The sequence below is a fragment of the Dicentrarchus labrax genome, unplaced genomic scaffold, assembly GCF_905237075.1.
Source record: "Dicentrarchus labrax unplaced genomic scaffold, dlabrax2021, whole genome shotgun sequence".
Lineage (NCBI taxonomy): Eukaryota > Metazoa > Chordata > Actinopteri > Moronidae > Dicentrarchus > Dicentrarchus labrax.
Genome location: NW_026136718.1, coordinates 19174182 through 19194804, shown reverse-complemented (window position 1 = coordinate 19194804; position 20623 = coordinate 19174182). Strand labels below are relative to the sequence as shown.

The 20623-nt window shown below is 42.6% G+C and overlaps 1 protein-coding gene across 3 annotated transcripts in view; it reads left to right on the top strand.

Annotated features, from left to right (window-relative positions):
- Positions 1 to 20623, top strand: part of sema6bb (sema domain, transmembrane domain (TM), and cytoplasmic domain, (semaphorin) 6Bb) — a 123454-nt gene that overhangs the window by 14329 nt on the left and 88502 nt on the right. The window contains exon 2 of one of the 3 annotated variants that reach the window (XM_051378025.1): positions 10365 to 10442. The exons of the other annotated variants lie outside the window; for them this stretch is intronic. The gene's annotated coding sequence lies outside the window, so the exon portion shown is untranslated. The remainder of the gene's footprint in view (positions 1 to 10364; positions 10443 to 20623) is intronic. 3 annotated transcript variants of the gene reach the window in all.

Genomic DNA, 20623 nt, shown 5'->3' with positions numbered 1-20623 from the left:
CTCATTAATGTGACTGATTATGCACTTGGAAGGAGTGGGCCACAGTCGTGAGCCAACCGGGCAAAGTGTTTACTGGCACACAAGTGTGAAAAATCAGAATGCCCACTCATGTTGAGTCATTTGTGTCTTAGATCATTCTGACGGCTGCGCACAGACCTTTGACATCTCATTCTCTGTCAGAAATGGATTTCCATCTTATTTAGATGGTGATTTAGTATGTGAGGGACGTGTTTGTGCCTGCACTCGCTGGTGTGTTGTATCAGTGTTGTCTCTGCACTTTGCAGTGTTGTTTCTATGCTTATGAAAGAGAGATTTTGAGTCAGAGTTAACTTCATGTTGGTTTTGAGCACACACTTAATTAACCTTTCTTGACTTACTGCTGAAATATGAAGATGAACGACTAACTGAATGTACTGCAGAGAAGTACCGAAATAAAATGTGTCACGCAAGTAGATCCAATTTTCTTAAGAGGTTTTTGGAGGAAAAATTCAGTACTGTACATGTTTGCTTTTGTGCTTATTTTTTGAGAGAGATCACAATAAAGTGCAAAACAGCTCGCTACAAAGTCAGACTAAGGAAAGAAAACTAGAAAATATGTGAGAATTAGAAAATGACTGTCTTGGTCTTCTCAGTGCACTAAGTGGTGTCCCTGAATGGGTGAAAAAAGTAATAACGCTTAATGTATAAGCCATTTTTGTGATAATTAGATGTTGTGCAGAGACTGTTTAAAATGCAGACAGACTTCAGAGGAAAGGAAAACACAAACCCCCAGAGCCATCACACTGTCCCGACTACATTATTTGTTATTTTACAACTGGAACACAACAAAAATAGCCTGTTATTTCAGAAAAGTGTGCTTCCGTTAGCTCCCCCACAGAATAGCAAAATGGAAATTGTTGGGCCTGACTATTGTTGTGTTTTGGTGTATTTTTAATCTGCATGCTCCTTAATATAGACCACCGCAACCTCCCTCAATTAGATATGTACTGTAGGCTTAATATAGAACAGAGATCCCATCTGCTTAATTCAGTCAACCTTTATTTATAGTGCAGGGACACATTTAGGAGCAAGAGTCAAGTGTAAGATTCAAAAGCAAGACATCCTCTTGGCCCTCAAAATGGACATTACAATAAAGGAAAAGCAAAGGAATTAATCGAGTATATTAAGACATTTGTGATAACAGTTGCAATAGTTTAATCATGGCCTAAATGAGTTCTGGAACTAGAGTATTAGGCTTCAAAGATCTGTTATTCCAGGAGTACGAAGCAAATGGTCCAGAATCTTCCTCAAATGTAATGATGTGTGAAATTCAGACTGGCGTTTTAACTGGGCAATAATAAAGTCTCTGCTTTAGATGGCTGATGCCTTTTGTGAGAGAGACCTTGATACAATCAGATCAGGCTTGACCACAATGAGGCTCCCCAAAGTATCTATACACCTACATATCAAAAACAATGACAAATCTCATGGGAAACTAATGGAAACGTAGCCAATGAGACATAAACAATACATGTATGGACAGTGGCACAAGTAAAAAAAAAAAAAACTACTTTAATTTGTAATAATTAAAGTCACAACAACAAATAATTATAAGATCTAAAAATGGTAACCAGAAATTGACTTGAATTGAAAATAACATATCTGCTGTCATTAAGTTCATAATAAAATATAACTTTTTAGTCTTTACAGCAGAAACAAGAGTGCATAGTTACGTCTAGATCAAGCATACAATTAAGAGTATCATGTGAAGTAAATAATCACAGTATTGATTTCTAATAATGTATGCCCATACTCTCTTATATTTGCCATGCTTAGGGTTTTGGCCAAGTCCCGGTAGGATCAGAGAGTTACATACTGTAATAATAAAAGCGAGAGAGAGAGATGCACCGTTAATTCCACCATCCTTCTCTACGGTGAAATTAGCTATGTCTTTTCCTCCACCTCCTGTCAGTGCTGGAACGCCATTGGATTTGAGCTATGGCTTTTCGTTGCACAAATTTGGTTCAACTTAATTAAACTTAAGAACATAAGAATCGTCCCAATCCCCAGTCCTTTCTCTTATGTCCTTGTATTACTGACCTCTGTCTTCCCACTATTGACCTGACTGAAGACCCTGGCTATCAGAAACAATTATCTAGATTGTGTCAATAGAGTCAGTGGAGCAGGTGAGTCTCAGGTCAGTGACAGTGAATGAGAGGTAATGGCCCTCACTTACTACAGTGTGTGAGTTCAACTGGAAGAAGACCAGCTCAGCCAGAGAAGCAGTGTGCCTCTCCACAGGGACCTTTGTACCAATCTGAGCAGAGTGGTGCTTTCACAAGAAACAAAGCACAGTATTTGTCTGTGTGTGTGTGTGTATAAGTTTCTGTTGAGTTTTCTACTACACTATCCAGCTGACCTGGAGTTTGTCCAAAGGCCATACTACAACAAGTTTCTCCTCTTCTCTCCCCTCCTCGTCCACTCTGTTGTCTCTGTGGGCGTCAGCTGGGGCTCAAAAAGGAGAAGAGCCTGGGTCACTTCCAAAATGATTTCCATTGCCGCATAAGTGCCTTTGGAAGAATGCATCTTGGTACATGCCAGGAAAGGAAAGAAATAAAGGACCCTAGAGTGAGAGCTTGAAGTGGGCCAATCGAAGTTTGGTTGGAGGAAGACTGTGGTCTCCTCTTGCCAAGGCCCAGCAGGGCAAATTGAGGAATTTGGAGCAGCGGAGAGAACAGCATGAGGTGGAGAAGGAGAATAAGCTAGAATAAATGAGAAAGATTGCTGGAGTTTGGAGGAAGGTTGTTGCTGCTCTCCATGGCCAAGCCTGGGATATAGTGGAGCTTTTGAGATGAGAGGCTACAAGATTACAGCAGAAGGACAAGGAGAAAAGCTTGAATGAAAACCACCATTAAATTAGAATAAACCACAGAAGAATTGAGAAGACAGCTAAGCGAGTGGGCGTGAGGATGGAGAAAACATGAGCTAAGGGGAAAGCAACGTTCCCCCCTTTGCTTGTTTGTAATTGTTTCGGCGTGTGCACGTTCTCTCCCTCCTGTTGCTTTTGCAATTATCATCCTGAGACCAGGGGCGGTCTACGTACAGTGCTTCAGACTCTTGGGTGGCTTGATGGAGTTTGGCACCTAGCGGCGCACAGACAGGGCCTAGAGACACGACTTAGTTAATTAACCAAAACGAGTAAAACTGATTCTCCAGGCTGATAAACAGGAATGAGGTGAATGCCTTCTCTCTCCCCCTCTCTGCTCATGAGAGAGACTCCGGAGAGAAAAATCTTGCAGGTAGTTTCAGGCTGTTTGCTTTTCTAGCAGCAACAAAGGCTGGGAATCTTAATCGGCCAAGGGGAAAAGGAGGGGAGGGAACAATTTCAGTATCATTTAAAGGTTATTTTTTCTTGTGGAAGGATGAGAAATCTGCCTTATCATAAGTCACTGCTTTTACATTTGTGTTCCCTCACTCTTTGATACATGCTTAACGTATATTCTGTCATTTATCGGCATTTCTCCCCCCTCCATGCTGTGCTTTTATAGGAGCCTCCCCGTGGCATCAGTCTGATGTCTTCGCACCTACAGAATGTAATTCCACCGGGAAATATACTTGTGTGTGTGTGCGCAATGTTGTTGTGCAAGTGTTTCTCTCTACGGTGTGTGTGAGGTTGTTTTTTTATGCAGCAGAAGTAGAATGTTGATGAGTACGTGTAAATGAACGGTGTGGGAGCGTTGGCAGACAAAGCACGCTGGGTTCTTGTAAACCAGTGGTGGAAATGATTAACATCCGCACCGTCCCCAAACGAACCCGACCGCTTCCCCACCACCTCATTTGTTCTCACTGTAAGTCCGGGGTGCCTCATTTTCACTCGGGAAGGAAGGCGGTGTATAATTGTTTTAAAGGAAACACTTTGTCTCAATCTTTTTAACATTTTTCTATCTTAATTACTATCCTCATTTTTCACAGCAATTTCCTCAATTTCACATCTTCTCCTCTCCCTTGTGCCGGCAAATTTAGTATTTATTAGAGTGTGATACACCAAAAAAGATGTCTACCTGCTGTGATTTATCTGTCTCACTGTCTGTCTGTTTCCTCTTCCTGTTCCCAGCAGTATTTGCTGAGTTTTTTCTAAACAGCATCCTGCGGTTTCGGGAGACAGATTATGTCCCGGCCACTGTGTGTGTGTGTGTGTGTTTTTGTGTGTGGGGGGTGGATGACTGCTCAGTCACTGCTGACTCCAGCACACAACCTGCAGAGTGTGCAGACATCCTATGACCCCTCACCCCTTCACCGATGTGCACAATTTGCCATCCCAGCCCTGTATATTGCCTGCACCCTGTGCCCTGACATTTTAGCTTTGCCCTCCTATTTGCCCTGTCCCTTCTCATTATGAAACCGCATCCATTGCTGTCACAATGGCTCTTTCAGACAGTCTAGCTTGTGCCCTTACTGCCATGCTCCGGCCTCACTCTGGGTGCTCTCTTTTGTATTTAATCACCCTCTGTACACTTTTTATTGTTCTTCCTCCTTTTTTCCTCTCCATCCTGCCCCTTTGCTCCTCCACATTCATGCATCTTTGCCACATTGACCAACAATGCTCCTCTGTTCTAAAATCCCCCCCCCCCCACTTTGCTTGCACTTTACGCTGAGATGCTCAGCTCCTGCCTGCGTGACTGTGGTCTGTGTCTGCCGATCTAAACATTTCCCTTCATTAGACTGTGTCTCGTTGCGGCTGCTCTGCAAATTGGCCTTATAGAAAAACGGGCTGTGTTGTTCATTGAGCTGCCATGTCAGTAATAGTTGCCTGGCACCAGCTTTTGTTCCCCTCAGAGGTAATTGCTACCGAGGGGATTAAGTAATGATATGACAAGGGTGAGAGCATGGGCGTGCCATCCGTCATCCACCTCTGAGTGTATCAGTGCACCAAAAGGATCTTGTGTGAAGTAAGAAGTGTCATTCTCTTGACATTTCTTAAGTTAAGACTGCAGGGCTTCGGTGTTAATCACCTGCAGAGTGAGACTGTGAATAGAAATTCTATTCAGATCAGGTACAGACAAAGTCTGCTGTAGTTTTGATGGTTTTGAGTGTTACAATACAAGTATTACTGTCACTCCTCGCCATCTTTTCTGTTCCTCGCATCTGCACTATTTTCCTTCCGCCACGTCTCTCTGATTCTAAATGTCAGCGATGCAGTTGGGCAGTAAAACTGTTTATCCTGGGCTTCAGTCGCCTTGCAACCCTACAGCAACATTATTCCTGCTTTCACGACGAGGGCTACATAAAAAAGAAGACGAAAGAAGTACCTCAAATACAAATGCAAAATATGCACACAGCCACCACCTCCCATGGTCAACTAGACCCGCCATTCTCCTCTAACAAAGTTTTCTTCCTCTCCGTCCTTGGCTTTTTTTCTCTTTCGGCTGTACATTAAAGGAGCATAAAACAGAGGACAAAGCGGGTTCTCAGTGTCTTGGCACTTGAATGGCTTGATTTCCATTCTGGTAGAGATGTAGTGTCTCGGCCTGCCAAGTGGTGTGTCGACAGATCACGGCCTGGGCCCCACGTCTATAAAGAAATCTACTGTACACAGTGTCCACTGATAATGAGATATACTCAGCATCCAACAGATCCGAGTCTTTTCACTTCTCCTCTATTACTGTGGGCTGACTCACTTTAGAGCCCAGCTCTAAAAAACACATTTAAAAGGTGCCGTGTCTCTGTCTCTCACATGTACACACACACATCGAAAAAGGCATATATCTGCTTACCGCAGCGACCCCTCAGTAAATTATCGCCACACAGTAAGGTGAAAAAGAAAGAGACAGATACAGAAAGACGCTGTTTGAACGTTTGACTTTCCCTCGATCTCATTTAACTCCATGTCTCCTTACAAACACATCGGAGCATCTGTTGATGGCATCTTGCCCTCTCAGTGGGAGATGAGAGAGGCTGGTAGAGGGTGCTTCACTATAGGACTCCTTTCTACTCACCAGACATGTACCGCATACACACATACACACTCCCCGCCACTTAAGTCCCAGTGCAATTTACAGTGGAAATGAAAACACTCCAATGGCAAAAGAGTTTGACAGGGTGTGAGTGTGTTTAAATATGGCCCTTTTTCTTTATTAAACACTACTCAGGTGAGACGAAGACATAAATACCCCTTCCCAGTGTTGAGATAAGTTTATATAATCTGACTTTCCTCCTCTATTTCAGCTTATTCATGGCTCAACAACTCTTGCTTATATGCGCCTCGGTTCCATTAGCCACCCAGCTAGTTAGTGAAAGCAAGCCATTATTGAGGAAAGACTGCTAACAGTAGATGATCTGTTGCCGTGCGTGTTTATAGTCTAACCCAGAATTTTAATTGATTTTTATGTAAGCAGTTATGTAGACTCTTCCTGATTGAGTTATAGTAATTAGATTAGAGATAAGATCAGGCATTTGCAGCACGTCTAACTCAGACAATTAGGAAGTCTCGACTCAGAAAACAGATTGACTGAAGGCGGCATGATTGTAACGTGATGTTGTTGGATGACAACCTGCGATGCTAAACGGGGGCTTTTCCTACGGGCCTCAGCCGTCCTAATCGACCTGTCAAGTGGCACCTTGGGTCCAAATCTGCTCACTTAACTCGCCGACTGCCTTCTGCACTGCCTCCCAGCAGCCCATTGCGTTTATGTCGAACTGCTCTGCATGCATATGAGCTGTTTTGATGCTGGGAGGCAAGAAAGCATTTTCTATTTTGCTTTGAAGCTTCTAGCTTCTCAAATGTTACTCTAAATCTGAGACTTGATGCTATAGATAAACTTGTTTGAAAGCATTTTGGAAATACAGCATAAAAACAACAATAGCTAGTACAGTTGCCTCATAACGTAGTACTGCTGTTACTATTTGTACATTAAGCCCATGACTGCTTGTGGTACCACCAATATAGAAAAGTGGGACCACAGAGCTGGTGCTGATCAGGACTGCTATGTGGGTTTTAGGAAGGGGATTGTGTTGTTTGGCCATCGTGCAAGGATCAGAGGCGTGGGGACTGATGCCAAAGAAATACCAGAGAACCTTTCGAGAACTGCCAAAGGATAGGGAATGGTTGTTTCACAAAGTTCCCTAACACGTGTTTTGTTTGGCCACACAGCCCAACAATACATATGACTCCCATTTGTCCTGTTAACTTAATCTGCCTCCTTCTCTTCCCCTCCTTCCATTTCTTTCCTTCTCTCTTGCACAAAGTTAGTATCACACCCAAAGGGCAGAGTAGTTTCTGATTAAGGAAAGTGAATCAACATCAAACTGCCAGAGGTACAATAGGGAGCAGACGATATTATGGGGCTACAGGATGGCCCACCTTTTCCTGGCCTTCCTCTACAGCACCAGATTTTTAAGTAAGGTCGTGACTGAAATTTGAGGACTAAGGCAAAGCTTTTCCACTTCCAAAACCTCTTGACTGAACATTTGCAAGCGCATGAGCATCCAGTCGTCTCTGAGGAATTGGCCCCAGCAGATGGCTCTTCGTCTCACAGCCATCAGGAACATTTTATTTAGCTGTTTGTCACGCTGTAAGACATGGGAGACCTCAATCTCTCCCCCTCTCCATCTACAGTGACCCGCCACGGCTCCAGCCTGAGACGGCCTAATGGAAACTCTCCTGTTAGTGCCGCAGGTTTGGGTAAGGGGAGTGGGGTCTGCTCGACTGTCATTCTGATGGAATATTGGATAAGCAGGGGTCAGAGGTCATGTTTACACAGCAAATTCTCCATTTCCTTCATGTCACGTCAAACAGCAGATATATGGCAGCCAGGGGAGGAGAGAAGGGAAGCTTGACTTGACGTGGCACCGCATTGGCTTTCACTCTTTTTTGGTTGCTGTCACTCAACCCCCCCCCCACTTACATTTCACAAACACATGGAGACAGATCGAGCTTGCAGTGTGACATTGGCCCAATTTGTCACCTACTAACCACTCTGTCATAAAATTTCACGTATACCCAAGCTAACCTAAATATTAGCATTTAAATTGAGTAACCATTGGGGGGCACAATATTTCTCTCCAAACACTTTTTCACTTTGGCTTCTCTTGGCTATGGGAGAAATACAATAACCAATAATGTCTTTCCTCTGATACGATAAAGAGCTGTCATGATTGATTTCCACACTGCCACGACCCTTGAATTAATTTGGATCTGTCTTCATCCTCCAATTCTGTCGCTTCTTGCCCGTCTCTTTTTTTGCTTTCTCTTTCTTACTTTGGCTCTGCACTGCTCCCAGAGCTCATTTAAAATACCTTAATGCTGTTGGCTATTGTCTGTGGTCCGCTGTATGGTGCTTTGGCACACGCAGATGTTTATGGATTTCAAACCGCCTCAGAGATGAATGTGAAAAAAAATGTGCAGGCGGTTTGAGGCAGGCGGTTTGAGGCAGACGCTCTGCAGCGGTTTTGAGGAGTCAAAGTCGAGAGGGGAAACTTTTTGTGGAGAAGTTTCAGCAAAGTACTGTTTGACGCTGCAATCCTCAACTCAACTGAGCTCAGCACTGAAGATTACAGAGAATATCTATGAATACTTTTACCCTTTAATCCCTCTTTCGGGTTAAGAAGGCGAAGAGTTTTATCTTTGTGTGTGTGTGTGTGTGTGTGTGCGCATGTGAGTAAGTGCCAGAGAAAAAAGTGAAGAGAATAGCGGAGGTGATGGCGGAGCTGATTGGCCAAAGTGGTCTGTATGAGTCGTAACAGATCAAGGTCACATCGCTGATTTCCCCCGGCTGTTAGGGTGAGAGCCGGTGACCTCTGCTTCATTAACTCTGTAATTCGCCTGTAGCCCTCCCTCTGTGTGTGTGTACATGTGCTGAGTGCGTGTGTTTGTGCTTTGTTTGCGTGCAAGTCGAGAGGCTGATGGAAGGCTGTTAATAAGGGAGACAGCATCAAGATAGATATGAGAGAGAAGAGCAAAGTGGGCAAGAAAAAGTGAAGTTTCTGCAGTCAGCTTCTTGATGCCGACCCCTCCTTCCTCCCACTATCCTATTCCCTTCTTCCAAACTAAAGAGGAGGGCTGCAGGCAGAACAAGCAGACAGGTCTTTGATCTCGAAGATGATGGTAACCAAGCCCCCCCCCTCCGTATATGCCTGCCTCTCTCTCTTTCACTCTTTGCAACCATTCCACGTCCTCCACAGATATGTGCCTAATCACAGTCTAGCCAAGCAGTGACACACCCAGCACCTTTCTCTTCTCTCTTTCCGTCTTTCTCCCTCCCCGTCTGTCTGTCTGTCTTGTCACCATTTATGCTACCCCTGCTCCGTCTCCTCACGTCACCTCCTCCCACCGTCTCCTCCATGCAGCGATTGTGAGTAGAGTAAACGCGAGTTGTCACACACTTCATCCCCGGCTCGTCTCAGTGCAGCCGCAAGAAATGATGTATCCCGTCGACACGCTCAGCAGCAGGCGTTGAGAGCGAGGGGCGGCTGGCAGGCAGGTGGAATCTTGGGTAATAAACAGAGAGGATTTGGCTTCTCTGAAAACAAAAGGAGTTTGAAACCTGTCTGGACTCAATATCGCTTTAGGGTGTACATTTTAGTTAATATCCCTTTTATTTGTTCAGTCGCGCTGCATAATGTGAGATCTTCCCCCAAAGTCCTGCGTTGTTTTGTCTCTAATTCATAAAAAATCTACCTGGACTTACGTTTCAATGCAACTTTGTTTAATTGGATTAGACAGAATTTGTTTTAGGATTTGAGCCGAATAATCACATTAAAGAGTGAGACCTTGCTAACTGGCACTGAGTTACACGCTTTAATCACAATTCTCTTGGCAATTTAAAAGGCAGTAGCATTATTTAGTGATCTCATAATTTGCCCATTGATTTGAATTTAATTTATCTCTCCCCAAATTCAGACAGCCCCAGGAGGCCTGTTAGTAGATAATGTATTTACTGTAGTAATAAACTGTAAATAAGCAAGCTTTTGGATTGCTTCGCTCCCTATGAGCTCTATTTCCTGTGTGTGTGTGACAGAGAGAAATAACAGAAAAAGTCACTTGTCAAGATTACAGAGGGTTGGAGGCTATTCTGGAAATAATGACACCACAATTGTAACGGGTCGTGCATTGACAAACCTGATTACAAAGACTCTGAAGTCAATGAAGACATCACACACACTACCTATTACAGACATAAACTGACTTAAATACGAAGCAAGGAGAGGAAATTCACATTTAATGTTGTTGCTGTGCCAGTGTTCAGTTCACGGAGCAGTTCACATTTTTCATGTGTCTGATTTTGTGCTCAGTCTGAGAAAAAGGTTGTGTCAGAAAAACAGATAATAACTAACTGGTTTTGTACTGACAGAAAATTAATTATTGATTCTGAGACATTTATTTGCAGATTACCAGGCAGAATAATTGAATGATGCTGCAACCAAAGAGAGAGCGGCCACCCAGAGCAGAGGCTGGCAGCAGTGCAGTTAAGTGCTCTACACATAGGTGCATTTTCATTGGTATTCTTCCCATTCACTGCAATAAAAACAGGTTAGCGCTGTCAGGATTCAAGTGGGATAGCAAGGGATTATAGGGTAGGATGGTGTATTTTCCTCTCAGCTCTCTCTCTCTACTTCTCATTGCTCTCTCTTCCTTCTGTTCTTCTGTATGCTGTGGGAGTGTTGTTTAGACCTTGCAAAGCCCCTGATTAGGGGGCTGTACTGTGGAACAGCAGATAGCTCTGTTTTTCTTATTTCTCCCTGGATGGAAATGGACAGACACATGGACTAACGGGCCGGCAGGTAAAACACTGAAGGAAGGATAAAAAATTAGATGCTGTAGATGAGTGGAGCACCAGGAAGATTATCCATTCATTCATTCATTCGTTCGTCCTGTTCAGGTTCACTTGTAGCCAAAAAGATCTTGATTTCATGTATTAAGGTATGCTGCTTTAAATTAAAGGGCCTAATAATATCATCATCATATCTATCATGTCATATTTTTTATGAATGTAGTACATTTGTGGTCAAAGCTGTAGCTGAAGACATTCAAGTCAACCACACCTTTGCCGAAATGGTCAGACATTACATTTTCTATCGTTGATTTTTCTTTCTCTGAAGCTTTAACTTTTCATGTGGTGCAGAGACGTAAATTCAGGTTGATCAGATTTTCTCTTTCAAATCTCTTCCATTCAAATCCCCAGCTGATCTTCAGAGGTGGAACATTTTCCACCGTGTCTTGGCTTGATTTGTATCTCAATAAGCAACTACATCAATTCTATATGTCATCACATTATTTGCACTATTCTCTAAATGTGAATTGTGTAAACAAATGATTAAAATATAAAGTATATTTGACGCAAAAGGCAAAAAAGAGGAATTGGTAAACACAACAACATTGACTGTTACTGTTTTTTATAGCAATTCTCCTAAATTTGATTTAAATCAATCAAATCAGATTTAATTAATGTGCTGACTTTATTAAAGTTGTTTTCTTTTCACCTTGGCTCCACTTAATTTTTGCTGTATATTATGGTGATTGCCCTACTCAAAATACAAGTTTACCCAATGTATAAAATCAATTTCACAGTAGAGTGGCTATTAGACCTGATTAATAAATAGCACAAATATGTTTACAAAAGTATATCTTGAATCAAATAATTTTTTTTAAGAAAGACTTGATTTGACAACAAACTCATAGTAACTAAATATTTGGAATAATAAACTGATCAAGTGTGCAACTCATAATGAACATCACAAGAGCATCTCAAAACTTTGACAAACACCCAAACACTGTTTCATATCTTAATATTATTTCCCCGCTCACTGTTATCAATTAAACCTTTACTGCCCTGAAAATGGGGACAGAAGAGCAAAAGTTCACTGAGGTATAGACTGTAGAGTCTCTTTAACACAGAGCCATTGATTTGCTGAAATTTAATTTGCTCCCAGTCAATGGCGAGTGTACAGCGTTCAGCAGGGATAAAGTTTGACAACAGGAAAAGACCAGCACATTTAAATGTTATTGTCTCAATCAACCCTTATTGATTAACTGCATCTGCCAAAGAGTGAATTTACTTGAACTGTGGCACTTGGTGGATGAGAAATTGTGACTCATGGGTGCCAAAGTGATACAGAAATAGTGGATGTAGTGAGAAAAGGCCACCTGGTTTGGGGGATAAGAGACATGCTGCAGCAGGTGAAGTGACAGGTTGGGTAGTTAATATGACAGAGAGGTAGGGATTGCCATTGGGACGGGTGGGGTGAGCCGCTAGTCGAGTAGGGAGTAGTTTATGTGGAGCACAGACTAGCTACTAGAGATAGAAGTAATGCATCAGATGAAGTGACATGTAGATCAGGGAGCTAAGAAACAGGTAGGTGTTCATTAGTAAGAGTGGTGTAACAGTTTTCCTTAAACTTTCTCTCTCAGCTCACACACAACATCCTCAATTTAAAGTAATGGAGAGAGGATTGAGAATAAAATCTCCAGAGAGGAGGCTGTGCAGGAGTGAAGGTGCTGATGTACCACAATCTAGTTTCACCTTCTCACAGATTAAGCCTGTTCTGCCTCCTCTCTCTCTGCGTCTTTGTTCCCACATCCCTCCCTTTATTCAACCTTTTCACATTGACTCCCTCCTCTTCCCTCTCTCTCTCTGTCTCTACATCATTCAGTCAAACTGGTGGGTTTTTTTGCTCTTTCTGCGAAATTTCCATACTCTGTCAAACTTTGGCAGAGAGCTTTTCCATTTGCTCACAAACAGAAGATCAGGCCTCGTCCTCAGTCCATTTAACTGGCACACACGAACAAAGCGCTGTGCAAACAGCTGCTATTGTATTTGAGAGCGGGCTTTGGTTATGGAGCACTTTGTGTTCGTATCCTTAAAATAATGTTTTGTAGATTACTGATAGAGGACAGACAAAATATAGGATTACTCTTAAGGAGGAATGCTTTTAATGCAAGCAGCAATATGTTTTACATATGTACAGAGCTGGTAGGTACATTTCTTTAGAAAAATTAATTCCTAAACCAAATGTGAGCCAATTAAATTTTTTTTTTTTTGGAACCTCTCTGGTGAATCACAGACTTTATAAAGTCATGAAACATGCCTTCACAGTGAGTTGTTTCATGAGAGTGATACTGTTTTCGTAATGTATGTTAACAAATTAACAAAACATGCAACATTGTTGTTACATATGCATACATATTAAGTGATACAATGGGCCTATTCTCAGGAAAGGGAACAGATAGTAGGCCTAATAATGAAATAAATGTTTTGTACTAAGCCTGCAAGTTCCTGTAGAAACTTTATTGTAACTCAGTGCAAACATATTTCCATACATTTTAAGTGTTTGATTGTATTACACTAATACAAAGTAGGTGAATGGAATTTAGTTTGTGCTAAAGCATTTAAAAAATTACATTTAGAAAATTAAAGGGCAACATCTCTTTCCATAAACAGTAATGGGAAACGGATTGTATTGTATAGCATCTTTCTAGTCTTCCGACCACTCAAAGTGCTTTTACACTACATGCAGAATTCACACACATTCATACAGTGATGGTAGAGGCTCATCACAAAAAGAAACTAACTCATCCACATTCACACACCGATGCACAGCATCAGGAGCAATCTTGCTCAAGGACACTCCAACATGCAACAGGATCAAACCTTCTTATTAGTGGACGACCTGCTCTACCTCCTGAGCCACAGCTCCTCAAACAGTAGGCTAACGTTGTCACTCTAGACAATCTACAGAACACAATGTCTACGTTTTCATTGGAACTACTTTCTACTGGAGTAATAGTCCTTACTAAACTGTCGACAGTGTCGTCAGTGGAACCGCCCCCACACCCAAGCTCCAACCTCATTGAACAAGGCCTCCCCCTCCTCACAAATCCCAATTTAACCCCTGCCACTGCCTTAAGTAAGTATTTTAAAGTTCACTAATCAAAGTAAGCATCAATACTTTGGTAACATTCTTGAGTGATGTGTAATTTCTTCAGTAACCTAACCAGCGCTGTTAGTAATCTGGCAGACAAAAGACAAATCTGACAAAAATTTCTAGGAAAAAAATATCTTTAAACAACATTTCTTGTGGTTGGTTTTAAGATCCAGACAGGTGGGTGTGTTTAAAGCCTTGGGACTGGCTCACTTGTATAGCCATTGTGCGAGTTGATCTCGCAAAAGCACTGAAATGGATTTGGAAGGGTAATTTGACCCCTGTCAGATAGTATAGCCCTGGGCTGCGGTGCTTTACTAGCTAGCGTAGTTTACCTAGAACAAAGTAAGCCGGGCCTAAGCCAGCTGGCAACATGATCCGCCCTGCAATGATTCCCAGGCATCTGGGGGTCACACATACGAACAAGTCTCTCAGAGGGCGATGTCACATCGGAGAGGACCGTTCCCTCGACACTTGCTGAAGGAGAGAAACCTGATACACGCGTGCACACAGACACACACACTCACACCCCTTCTGACGGGCACGAGAGTGTGAAAGGGACATGGCTGAGTTAAGCGTACGGACCCTGTCAGTAGAGAGTGTGTATTGAGTATCGATTAGTATTTGATCCCTGCCAGTCGCTCCTCTCCTGTGTCTCCCTGCAGGCTCCACGCTGACCTTCTCTGACTGTCTGTCTCCTCACACACACACACACACGAGCGTACACACACACTGAGCATGAGCATTACTTCTTGCGTGATAACTTACCCTTGATGGAGATGGTGTGAGACGGTGTGTGTGGGGGCGTCACGGGCAGGAAAAAAAAACAAAGGGAAAGAAAAAAGAAAGAAGAAAGAAAAGGATTTAGCTTTGGGCATGTGATGGAAGACAAATGGAGTGACTCAATAGGTCCATTATGAGCTGGGGTGGGGGTGGTGGTTAAGAGATGGATGGCAAAGACGAGGCTTTGAGAGGATGTGAATAGATGTAGAGAATCATAGTTAGATCAGGCAATCTGCTTAACCAGCTTACTGCTCCTGGCCCTGTTCCTCACTCTCCATCCTCTCACACTTTCTGTGTGTGATCAGACGTACTTCGATAGCAGTTATTATCATAACTGTGCCAAGTGCACATTAGCAATCTCCTCTAATATTGTTATTAAGTTAATTCTTCAGTCGTCTCACATTGCTATGTACCTCTATCTCTGACTCGAAGGTCAGGGGATTGGGAGTAATCTTCAATATTTCCAGCTACTCTCTATATTTCTGCACGTTCCCTCCACTACTGAACTTCCTTTTATCTACGCCAACCCCGCTGTGCCCTTCTCCTTTTAATCTATGTTCATCTCTTGCTCGAGATTCCCCCTGTGTCCCCTTTTCCTCTCCGTGTCTCCTATGCATTTTCTTAACCCTCTTCATCTTTGCTTCCTCTCGGTCTCTATAACTGTTAAGTCATGTTTTATAGTTCTATTTGCTGGCTGGCCCAGCTGCTGTAATAGAATTGCTCCTTCCTACATGGACAACAGTTTCCAGGGTAACAGAGACGGGGGAGAGAAGGCCACGGAGTGCACTGTGGTGTAGTCAGTTTTATCACCAGAATGTTTTTGGCCCATTTCTGATACACACTGCCTGCATCGCTGGCAGCCTGAGGTGTGGAGATGAAGATGTAGGACAGCGATGTTTCTATCAGCCAAAACATTATTGCAGTTTTCAATTTAAGTGATTGCATTTACTTTTTCCAGAACGAGACTGGTGTTTGTGTTGGCTGCCGTGGCTTGTTGTAGAGGTTGAGCAGGTGATGCATTGTCCATTGTCAGAAGTAACCCCGGCTAGCATTTTTAAGGAGGAGGAGTGAGCTGGAATGCCTCGCAGCCATTCACTGGCATTTCCCTAATCACTCCATCTCATCTTTTATTACCTCGGAAAGTCGTTCTCCTCGTGGGTGCTGGCACTGCAGATGTTTCTACCGCCTGCAGTATTGGACATTTTGTCAGCGGCAGAATAGAGGAGAGGAGACAGACCATAATATGACTGTCAGTAATATCCTCACTTTGCTCCGGGGAATTAATATTTGCGCATAGAATTGCAACAAACTCTCACAGGTCTGCAAAACTATATTCAGAAAATACTTTATGTCAGCTTTGGGACAGAGGACAGAATCACAGGGCAAAGATGATCTATGATCCTGTAATCCACATTATTACAGTTCTCTGAACAAACTCACGGATATCCAGGAAAACGAACATCAATCAAAGCAATAAACCATGAAATCCTATGCTTTTCACTAACTTAAAAAGAGCTAAAAGCCATAGCCATAATCATATTTTCAGTCACTGTAGCACATTAGTTGCTGACTGGGTCAAATGTGTTTATTTTGGGGATATTTTACAGTCACAACAGAAGATCAGAACTTTGTCTGTATGTTCCCAAAACAGAGAATTCATTGATCTGAAGTTTAAAGAAGCTTATCTGTTTGAACTGAAACCAGAAGTTCACCAAAGAACACACTGTTCACTCCAGTTTACAGTAAACAAGGTCTTCTTGCGGTGAGCAATGTTTGGAATATACTATAATAGAAAGTGAAGGGGAAAATGGAGAGAAAACTCAATCTGACTGTGGCGTAATCCTTCAAAGTAATGAAAAAACGAAATTAAAATACAGTGATTGTGCAAAAGACTGTGTTTTATAATCTGACTTTCACTCTCATTTTTGTATTACTGAGATTTTAATTTGATTTTCACCCATTAAATAACAACAGAATTCCCAGATTTAAAAAACAAACAAATAATGAAACAAATTTAATGAAATAGTTAGCCCGTGCTTAATATGGAGTTGAAATCCTTGAAAAATTATGAGCTTAACAGTGACCCTCCACTCTTGGAAGACTGCTTTCTAGCTGTCCAAAGATAGACTCAAACACACGTCCCTGCTATAATCAGAGTGGATAATGTTTGATGGCCACCTCTCTGGTGCCAATAGATCCCTGTTTGTTATTCCTGCCCACTGTAATGTCATCGTGTTTCTATAAAAGGAGATGAGATGAGGGAAGGATAGTGTAACTGTTTAGGCAGGCCTGGCCACTGTACCTAGTTTGCTCCAAATGAGAGGTTGAAAACGGGGGGGGAGATAGGGGGGATAGGGGGTTGTTGTGCAGAGTGGTGCAGCGTGAGGCAACAGAGAGAGACAAAGAGGGAGCACGGCTATATTTAGTCTGACCTGAGTGCCCGCGTGTAGAGGAGGCCAGGCAGAGAGACAGGTGCAGCGGCTGGTCATTATGGAAGAACACAAGAGCCTCACAGTCAGAGGCTGATAATGGGGCCTCATCTGACAACTACCTATAGCCCTACCTCACAGCCTATATTTAGCTCCGATTCGAGACCAGTGGTTGGAGCTTAGAGCTGTGCAAGTCTGTGTGAGTGCAAGTGTGTGCTGGGACTCCAAGAAAACAGTGGGTGTGTGGGTGGGGATTGGGCACTGGCGGAGCTGTCTCTAGGGAGACTGGCATCTGTTTGAAGACGACATACTGTGTTAGCGGTGTTTGCTCAGGCGTTGCAGCCAATCATAGAGGTGTCTCTGACCCGCAGGGTAATGCGTCTCAGCATTACACAAATATGAGCCGCCTCGCAGTTTGTCATGTCCCCTGTAACATCTGCTGGTCTGTGCAAGTATGAACTACACGTGTCTTCTTTGTATTTGCAACACACCCCAAACTCGCTGCTGATGTTGCACTTCAGTGATTCTGTTTTACAGTCAGAGAGATATCTAAAAGTTGACATGCTTGACATCAAAATAATTTAGCAGAAATGTTTCAGTTTGGATTACTCAGAATCTAAAAACACTGTAAGTGCGCTAGAAATAAGCTTGTGTCAGGAGATTGTAGAGAGCTCTGTTTGTGTATTTCTTTCCTGTCATTTCCTGTATTTTCTGACCCACACAGCTTGTCTCTCAACACAAAACAAATATTGGCTGCCATGTATCAAGTGGAGTCCATCATATCTTTCTACCCTCTGCCTGTCTGCCTGAGAAGACCCAATCCCCTGAGGGAGAGACTGAAAAAAGAGGAACTAGTCAGAGTTTCAGAAGGTTCAACCTTGGACTGCTCTCTCGGACAAAAATGCTGTGTCACCATACTAAACCTAAACAAAATGACATTGCTTTAACTTTCTAAAGTTAAAGTAGCACATCGACAAACTGTGTTTCCCTAAAGTGGATTTCTTAAAGGAGTGGTTCGACATTTTTGGAGCCAGAAGAGCAAAAGATGTCCAAAGATAGCAAAAACCACCTACGAGCATATCTAAATCTTATGAAATAACATGTTACATCTTGTTTGTTAAATCTTTATAGTTCATGTAAAACTGACACGTTTTGGATTTTCGGGATTAATGCGTTGCACGCAGTGATTTCCTCCAGGAAGTCACTGAACCCGGTCAAGAAATAGTCCAGCACATAGCCTCCCATAACACCAGGACATGTTGTTTTTACACCTCAACTTCTGTGCAGATTAAACAAACAAGATACAGTGTGTTAATTAGTGAGCTTTAGAGGTGCTGGTTGCTGGACCTTGTTTCCGTCTACCAGGGCCAGGATTGCTGTTTACCACTGCTTTTTAGTCTTTGTGCTAAACTAAGCCAACCTGATGCTGGCTGCAGATTAATTTCTACCATACTGAACTAGACAGTTATAACCTGGCCACTCATTTGCATTGTGCTGCACTTAAAGTGAAGTTAATGATACAGTAAAATCAAGCTGAAAGGTACATTGACTGTTCATTTAAGGGTCACTACTTCAGTTGTGCCATTAAGACCAACATGAATGGGAGTCAGTCAGGTTACAGGTTGGTATCAGAGTGTGAAAACAGAATGAGAGCCCTACTCGCTATGGAAACCAAAGGCGGGAGAGCAGATACCCCTGATAATTATAATATATTGGCTCTGACATAAGGATATAATACCACCTGCTCCATGCAAACACCCCATGGAGCGGAAGGAGAGGGTAAACTCCAACTTTGGCTCTTTCGATTTCACAGAGAAAGAGCACTGTTTTTACAGCAGAGTTCAGAAAATGAGTTTTTCATGCATTCGCTGGGTTGATTTGTGCATTTTTATGTTTCTATTTTGTTGCCAAACAGCGAATGAGTCAGTTGGGAATGCAGCATGTCATAGGAGATACCATTTTATCTGGCCCTGCCTGTTGGCTGCAGATTGCAACAGACGAATAATTTTCCCTGTTTGATGTATATGGCAGCTCTCCGAAAACTTGTCTTCATGGTTGTGAGAGAGGAATTTGTTGGAATAGATTTGATTAAACTGCTGCACAAGTTGTGCTGTGTTTACTGTTGCTAAGTAAAAGTTCATAATTGAGGCGCGCGGTTTACAGATGACCTTTAGTTGAGTCATAAAGTGTCAGCTGGACCCTTCACCCCAGGCCCCAGTCCGCTCTAGATCTCATGGGGAACACACCGTTTAAACCATTAGAGTGTAATTTGAGAGGAAGGGGCAGGCTGTACGGGTGGGTGCTGGGGTTGGGAGGCGGTCAGTGATTTTTTATCTGTCTTCTATTTCAGTGCAGAAAGCCAAGGTCACCACCACTTGAGGGGTTCAAGTGAAGACACTTTGCATTCTGGGTAAAGAGAGCCAGTGAAAATGACGGGGGGCAGGGATGGGGGAGGGGGGTAAATGGCATCAGACAGTGAAGGAGACAGAAATAGAGAGAGGTAGGAGGCTGTGGTGGAGGAGTTTGGGGATATGAAGGCTAGTATAGGTCTAACCTGCCCGAGGCAAAGAAAGAGATGGAACAGGGCCAAGATGATAGAGGGAAGAAGAGGTGTGTCTGTAAGGGATTGTAATTTAATCTCTGGTCACTGAATTGAAAGCTGGAGTGCTTGGCAGCCAGGCCAGCGTGAACGGGGAAAAAAAAGAAGCTAAATCCATGGAGTCAATTAAAACCACAGTTAAAAATGTATAAAAGTGCATCTATTTTGGAGCAACTCACATTTGTGCCTCTTTCTAACACTTTGTATTCAGCAACATAGTTTGTGTGCGATTTAAGCTGAGGATGTATGAATATGTATGAGTTGAGTATTTTCAAGTGTGCTTGCTTCCCATCACATTAGCTCATTCTACTCCTAACATATTTTCTTTTCCTCTGAGAAGGGGAGCGAGGAGCTAAAAGAATGGATGGAGTAAAGGCTGCAGGCGAGAGAAAGTATGAAGGGGGAAGGATATGACAAAAGGCTGGTGTGAATAGTAAAAGGAATAAGAGTTGGCGCTGAGAGCTGTGTGCAAATTCTTGCAGCATCTCACAATCTAATTTAATAATAATGTATTTTAGCTTGTTAAAATAATCCTGAAGTTGAGTTGTACATTATAAAAGAGTTTTATAGGCAGGAGGAAAACAAGTAAATCCTTTAATTTGTTTGTGGGCAGCCAAAGTACACTATTAGAATTGCCTTAAATTAGATAAATAGATACATCTGTTGGTTTAACAGACATAAGAGACCAATTAATAGAGTGGAGCTCTGGAGTTTATTCACTCTGTGTGTGTGAGTGTGTGTATTTGTTTCTGTTTACTTTATTGATTTAAAAGCCCTACAGTCCAGGCAATCAAGATTTTAAGCTTGCCATAGATTTCTTTATGTAAATCTTTCCATACACGCACACAGACACACACTCACAAACAAGCCAAACTCCTTCTTCCCCTCACACCTTTTCACAGATGTGTCTCCAGCA